Source organism: Pteronotus mesoamericanus, unplaced genomic scaffold (genome assembly GCF_021234165.1).
Source record: "Pteronotus mesoamericanus isolate MK-2021 breed Mesoamerican mustached bat unplaced genomic scaffold, CSHL_Meso_final contig_75, whole genome shotgun sequence".
Lineage (NCBI taxonomy): Eukaryota > Metazoa > Chordata > Mammalia > Chiroptera > Mormoopidae > Pteronotus > Pteronotus mesoamericanus.
In genome coordinates, this window is record NW_026555249.1 from 5,418,208 (window position 1) to 5,426,286 (window position 8,079).

The following is an 8,079-nucleotide window of genomic DNA, read 5'->3' on the forward strand; positions in this document are numbered from 1 at the left end:
ACACATAAGGGAGGAAAACGAGTAAGGTCATCCTTCTACTTGAAAGCCTTTTTGGAACAATTAACCAATACACATGTGTTACATACATGCTATTCATTAAACCCAAGGAAAAGGTACAATGGCTAATATAGTGACATATAAAGCAATGTTTCTGTCTTTAGTTATCTTTATAAATAACATGGAGGCAGTATTCTTAAATATTAAAATAAAAATTAAAACTCATAGAAGATACAGACATGAAGATCAAACTAACCACAGGAGTACCTTTGCATGCTTTCATTTGATAGTAATTGCAGGAAATAACCTAGTAGAGATAATGCACTTTGGAAGAGTGGAAGAAACACAAATTTTCCTGCTTTTACTGACTGTGTAACATTCATGAAACCACACTGAATCTGCTCCCCTGACCAGCGAGAGACATTGAATATGTGGTGCTCCCTGAGCTCCATGCCGAGATAAAAGGAGCAAACCTTTTGGAATACAGAAAAACCCATCAAGTCTCTCCTTATTTACCAGCTCTGTTATTCCTCTTATTTGCTACTCTCTACAAAGGCAAATGCTTAAAGTAAGAAATGCTATAAACTTCCTTTCAGGGACATGCTAGAAGAGAGTAGGTAGAAAGAGCGCTGTCTCACAATCTATCTTGAAGGGAGAAAAATCTCTGGGAAGAATGTGGCTCCTGGCATCTTAAAAGGAGAGGGACATGGGCTGAGTCCTGTGGGCCTGCACAGAAAAAGGGTGAGGAGAGAAACTGAAAATGTGGCTCTTACCTGCCAGGAGGCACACTAAAGTCTCCAACATTTCATTAGTTTCCAAGAGAACTGTATGTCCAACATGTGCTCTAGGTACAAATAGTAGCTATGAATTTGCTGAGCTTTCACGCTGAACATTGAGAGATGGCAAGATTTAGATGGATCTGAGGGGGTAAATGCGTGACCAATTACTGACGGCCAGGACACAGGAAAACAGTGTCACTCTCTTGGGATACATCTGTTTGGTTGGAATTCATGAGGGCAGAAAAGAAAGATGAACTGGAAAGTGATTAACTAGAGTCTCAGCGTGAAGGTCTATAATGCCAGGGTAAAGACAAACTTTTCTCTAGTTCAGCAATTTTCCATTGATGTGCTGCACCGACGCTGATGCGCCACATGAATTTTTAAAACATGCAATACCTGACTATTTAGTCAGGGGCACTGACCTCTTTTCCCTTAGACTGTCAAATAAAAAATGAGAACAGCCTTGAAAAGAGGTCAGTGTTCCCCTTGATTAAATAGTCTGGCATTGCATGTTTTAAAAATTCTTGCAGCACACCAGCTAAAAATCGCTGCTCTAGGCAATAAAAAAATACTGTAAGGTTCTCAGCAAAAAAGAGCTATGACAAAAGTGAAGTTAATTCAGGAAAACCTTTCAAGATAGTTCCTAATGAACCTGAGAGGGTAACCAGCCAGAACATTCATTCCCATAAGTATAATGAACATTTATAGCCCTTAGAGTTTACAAAGTACTTTTCATACATCTTTCATTTTATTCTCCCAAAAAGTTCCAGAATCATGTGTTATTCTTATCCCCATTTTATAGCTGAGAAACATGCACATATCACACAGCGTCCCAACAGGAAACAGATGGCAAACTCAAATTAGAGTCATTTAAAGAGTGTTTAATGACAAGGGGTTATAAAAGGATAAGGAAGTGTAGAGAGTCAGGAGCCCGGGGCCAGTTGTAGCGGGAAATCTGCAACTGCTCCCAGGCCAGGAGGGGTGAGGCGAGCTGGAGGTCACCTAGCTTCCTGGAAGGAAAGGGTTGCGCAGAGACGACTGGCATGAGAGGAGTGGTAGCCTTGGATAGCAAAACACCAACGGTCTAAGGCAACCTCCTCCCAGGGAAGAGGCAAGGGAACAAGTGCCCTGATTTGTTCTCTGCCCTCCCACCTCTTGGTAAGGGTCCTATTGGCTAGAAGCAGCTAGAAGTCAACAGCACAGGAGTCCACTGATACAAGCCATACCTCTTCGTCCTCAACATCCTCTCTAGTCTTCCATCCATATGAAAAATGTACGTCCCCAGCACACAGGACATACCAAGTCCCTTAAGATTATGGCGTCATGGATTGATGTTGATTCAATCATATTCCTTCATGAAACGTAAAATGTCAGCTATTCCTGGTGTCTGTCATATATGCTAGAAGGAAAAGTTGGGGAAAGAGAAAGGAGAAGGAAGAAGTGAAGTGAAACAATTGCTACAGTCTACACTTCTTTCTGGTTATGAGGGGTAAATTAGTCACCTAGTCACTGTAGCGCCAAGACCGGCTTCATGGGTGTACAACCTGTGCAGTCAGGCACACAGAGCCCTGTACTGAGAAGGGTCCTGCACTTGGCTAATGTGCTGCTGTTGCTCTCTTGAAATTCTTGATAATATTTGAACATGGGGCCCCACAGTTTTCTTTTGCCCTGGGCGCTGCAAATTATGGAGCCAGTCCTGTACACCTCCCTTCTTCTAGCTCCCATCCAAGTGGCTCTCAGCCTTTGCCAGGACCTGGTTAGATGGGGTCCTTTCTTGGAGGGATCACCCAAGAAAGGTGATACTTCCTTCCTCCCTTGTCTTTATGGGGTGGCCAGAGTTTTCCAACAAGCAGAATATTATGTAAGGAGGTATTAAGGATGGCTCAAGAACATAGATAATAAATATAGTAAAGCAAATAGGAAGTGGTAAGTTTTAAGTGTATATTATCTTTTAAAACTATAATTTACTTAGTTTTAAGTTCCTGATAAAATCCTCCTTTATGTAGCAGAAACGCATTTACCCCTAGTAATCAGAAAAGAAACCCCTTATTCTGCTTGTGGGCACAGCAGAGTCTGGAACCCCAAATGGACAGGGGCCAGTCCCAGACCCATTCATCTGAAACATGACCATGACCATGTCCCCTGGTAGGAACAGTCTTCCCTTAGGGACTAGGACCTTCAAAGTCATCCAGCTCAAGACGGTATAAATCAGAAGCAAAAATACTACTGATGAGTTAACAAAGGTTAAGGGCGACAAAGACTTCTCCTTTGTCCCTGAACCCATGAATTCTGGATCTAGAAGTAAAAGCCCTGTATTTGGCACAGGTTTATGGCATATACCCTATGGTGTACTGGTAAATACTCCCTGGAAAAAAAATTACCCTTAATTTATATAGGATTTGCCAGTTTCTGAGGTTTAAATACTCCTACCATAGCCAATTTTAAACTACCAACATCTGAATTATGAGTTTAAGAATAGATATGTAGTTATATAGTATTTCACTATACTGATAAAATAGATATAAATGGCCTCAAGAACATAGATAATAATTAAATGTAGAAAAATTAGGAGGTGATAAGTTTTGAGTATTTATTTTTTTATGGATCACAGACAATGTTGTCCTTTTATTTCAAAAAACAAACAAACAAACCCCAATCTCTAGTGAGAAATAAAATTAGAGCCATCAAACATATGTTGATCATTCAAATGACCATGAATGCAACCTAAGACTAATCACCAGGTAATGTTTCTAAATTAGACATGATACTCCTCTTTACAAAAGCTAGATAAACATATTATGTTTTATACCAAGCCCTATAGTTTGATAGTGAAAATGACCTTATGTTGGGGAGCTGAGGCAAACTCAGCTGAGGCACAGCCCCATGATTGCAGGTAATAAAAGAAAGTGACTCCTTTTATGCCACATAAGCAAAAATATTTGTTTCCATTATTGGTCATTCATTCATTTCAGGAATAAAAGCAAACTCATTAATAGATACTCAAATATTCCAGGGTTTCATGTAAATGGGGGGTTCCTTTAAAAAAAATTTATGGTACATTAAAAAAACTTATCTTTTTCTGAGATCCTAAAGGAACTCTGAGAAAGTAACAAGCTTACCTCACTTATTCACTGATTTATTCTCTCATTTGTTTGTGTACCCAACACACATTTGGCATGACATGCTATACACTACATTTGCCTGCCCTCAAGGTGTCTACAATCAAGCCATCAAAGCACAGAAGAGGAAGTGGTCAACACCCAAAGCTTAACTACAGCTCCAATGGAAGTGATAAGTTTTGAGTATTTATTCTTTTAAAATATAATTTATTTAATTATAAGTTTATAAAATAATTGTAAGTTTATAAATATATATAATTCTATGTAATGTATATATGCAGCACAAATATAAAATTATTTCAGAATAAAGTTTATATACTTTTTATTTTAGAGTAACTTTAGATTTATAGAAAAATTGAAAAAAATAGTATAGAGTTCCCATATACACTTCACCCAACTTCCTCTAATGTTATTATTTTACATGACCGCAGTATATTCACGGAAGCTGAGAAATTAACATTAGTGCAATATTATAAACTAAACTGCCGACATTTGAATTTGATCAGTTTTTTCACTAAGGTCTTTTTTTGTTGCTGTTGTTCTAAAATCTAATTGAGGACACTACATTGCACTTAACATGTTTAATTTTTAATCACGCCTATGTTTAACAACTGACTTGCACAATTCCCAAACAGTTTGGCACTTGCACCTGAGACCAGCAGCTGAGTTTTGCAGTAGCTCGGCGGGCCTTTAACTGGAGCAGGCCAGGCGCCTGTCTTTGTAAGCGGTCTGTGGGGGCCTCAGAGAGTGGCTGTTTCAACTTTCTCTTGCTGGGGCATTCTGTTAAGTATTGTCAAAAGGAACAACAGTTGCTCTTTTACAGTGTTTTTTAGCCAGCATGCAAGATGTTAAAGCGCAAAAGCAGCTAAGATGCAGATGGGCTATGGCATACTGCTGTATAGCAGTACTAGTGCGAGGTCTAGTTTTTGTACTAGGCTTAGCTATCCAGAGCTAGAGCAGCTAGATGTAGAGCAACTCCAAATCCGTGCCTCTTTAGATAGTTTTTGAACTGTGTTTAAGGACAAAGGGGGAATCCTGGAGGGACAAATCTTTTGCTTTTTGACTTTTGTGGTTTGTCCAGTGGTTTCAGCAGCTGTGTGGTCTTAAGTGGGTTCTTGAGAGTTAAGAAGATTAAAAAATTTCTCTGACTGGTGTGGCTCAACTGGTTGGGTGTCATCCCACAAAATGAAAGGTGGCCTGTTCCATTCCTGGTCAGGGCTTGGTCCCGATTGGGGCGCCTTCAAGAGACAACTGATTGATGCTTCTCTTTCTCGTTCCCTCTCTTCTCCTCTCTCTAAAAATAAGTTAAAAATATTTTTTAGAAAAGAAAGAAGATTTAAAAATTGGTGTTATTTAAAACAAAAAAAGGATATATGTAAGCCTTTATTATAAAAAGAATATGCTCTTTTGGGGGATTAAAGTAGAGAAAAATTCAATTAAATTATTGCAGACCCAGAGGCAGGAAGGTAATTGGATTATTAAAAAGATCTGTGTCTGAGATCTCAATCTCTGGGAAGCAGGTATTCTTAGGAGATCCAAGAGAAACTAGAGTAACCTGAAAAATATACTTCAGTTTTACTATTAGATATGAGCAGTAGGAGACAGAAAGCAAAATAAAAGACATGTTGATTTTGCTGGAGGAAGAGAGAGGTTCTCAAGAAACTGTTATGTTAAAGGCAAGAAAAGAAAAACAATATTTTTCAGGAAGGTAAAGACAGTTATAAAGGCAGTAGAATGTTCTTCAAAAAGATTGCAAAAAATGGGGAATGCATTAGACCTTATTAGATCAAAATAATAACTAAGATCCACTGAAATTAAATCTAACAGAGGATGGGAAGCAAGGTCTCTAGACAAACTGGAATGACTCACTTAAGAGAAGCCAGTATTCAAATACCATGGAGTATGCCCTCTTCTACCTACTAAAGGCTGACGCTGCCATTCAAAGTGCCCATAGAACTTTTGGACAGATTTGAAAGGGAAACCAGGAACATTGGTGTAAAATACTCAAAGAATTACTGGACAAGTTTCAGGTTGACAGTATTTTTATGCCTGCACCCTGAGTAAACATCATCTTCTATATTTGCATCGGCATTGCCTTCTGTGCTGTTGTTGATAGCAATGTGTTTTGTATTGCATAAATCTGCATCATGATTGGTATCATTTTCAATTGAACTCACCATTTTAACCATCTTTTTTTCAGATATAAAACAAATTGTAGCATTAATTGCAAGGAAATCAGAAGGAAAAGAATCACATCAGTAGGGACCATATGTCATATAGCTCTGAGCATTTTAGACTAAAACAAAAACCAAGATTTACTTGGAAAGTATTATGCCACTCCAAATGTGATAGGTGGGTAATTCTATCACAATAATAAATACCTTATAAGTGCAGTGTCACGTTTTCCAAAGTGCATTACTCAACTATAGTTCTGCTGGATATTGTTAGAAGTTAAGCACTCCTGCCTCCCCTCCTCCCAAAAAACTCCCACCAAAAAAAAAAACCCCTTCTAGACCCAAATTTTTTTATAGTAAGTAACTGAAATTATTGCCAAATGAATCACAAACATATTTTGCCTTGGAATTATAGTACCTATGAGGCTCAGCATCTCCTTCTAAAAGTGCCCACCGTCTGTAAGGAGTAAAGCAGCTGATCTCTGCACCATGATGACTATACCATATGAGGGGCCCCTCGGCCATGGTTCCTTAAGCCTGCGGAGGCACGGGAGCTGATCAATCCATAAGTTGGCCTGTGACTTATGATGATGCGGCTTGGTAATTAGACAGCCTCTCTGGGTCTCCCTTTTGGGAATTTAAACCAGGACATATAGAGTAGACTGGCCACCTAGTAATATGAAGAGGAGCAAGAGACTAAAGTAACTGGATCATGGTACTAGTGGAGAAGCAAAGTTTAAAGTACAACCAACTTCCTGTTTCTACTTGGATTCTGATCAACCATCAAGCTGCAGTCTTTGAAACCCCCATGAGGCCAAACTATTTAGTTTTTTCCTGCAATCCATGAGGTCTGGCTATACATATGAGATTCCTTTTCCCTTTCTACTTCTTGTAGCTTTAGAATAAATTTCCTATTTGTCAAAATCACTAAATGAGTTTCTTCCTTACAATCAAAATGCACTACTCCCCATTTCTCTAGTAATTAACTTCATACTAAACTGGCTATGTTCCAGCTGAGTGCTTCATTAAAAGATTAGCCCCAAAGCAGAACTCTCCAGGCATATCTGCCATTGTTACAAACCCTTTCTACTTCTTTTTTTTCCTAATGTTCTTACATGATTGAATAAAAGATTATTATAGATAATCTTAAATCTTCTCTAATTGATATTTTTTAAAAGTTGATTATGTGCAATCTTCTATTATTTGTAACATTATATGTAGCATAGTTCAAGAAAAAGTTTGATCCACCTCTCAAGGAAGAGCTTTGAGAGCCACTGTCCTAAAAATTATGCAGAGTAGCAGGTATAAATTATAACACTGGATGACAATCAACAGCTTTTGTTACTGTTGTTGGTAAATACACTACATTTGCTTAATAGCATGTTGTGCTCTACATCTGAGAGCTCTGTGGAAGCTCCCATCATCTTCGAAGGCCTCAATGAGCACATGATGAAAGAACTCCTTCATACCACCAGAGGGCACTGTGTCATCCGGACGCCTGCCTGAGAGTTTCCCACACCAGCAACCGATTTATTTACAGCTTCTACATTTTCACATCAAATATCACCTTTCAGAAAAGCCTCTGCTTCTTCCTTTTGACATTCTTGGGCCAAAGCTGGTTCCTAGATTGAATGAGAACAAGAGGTTAAGAGAAGCTGCTAGAGACCAAGTTGCACAGCAATAAGAGCTATCTGTAATTGCTGCTACTCTGTACTTACTGTGCGGCCTCTAGCAAATTCAGTAATCTTAATCTTTCTGGTCTTCATTATCCTCACTTAAAATTAAGATGCAATTCAGGTAAATATGTCTAAACAGTATAATTAAATTTTCTATTAGAAGCTAACATTAGATCCTGTTGACTATCATTCTAATTAAATATGGGTAGTCAGAATCGCCAACTTAAATCTACTAAAATTGTATAATAACTTCTAAAACTTTTTAAGGAAAACACCCACCAAATATTCCCAATAATCTACTCTTACTATATACCTTCTTCTAGACTTAATTAGT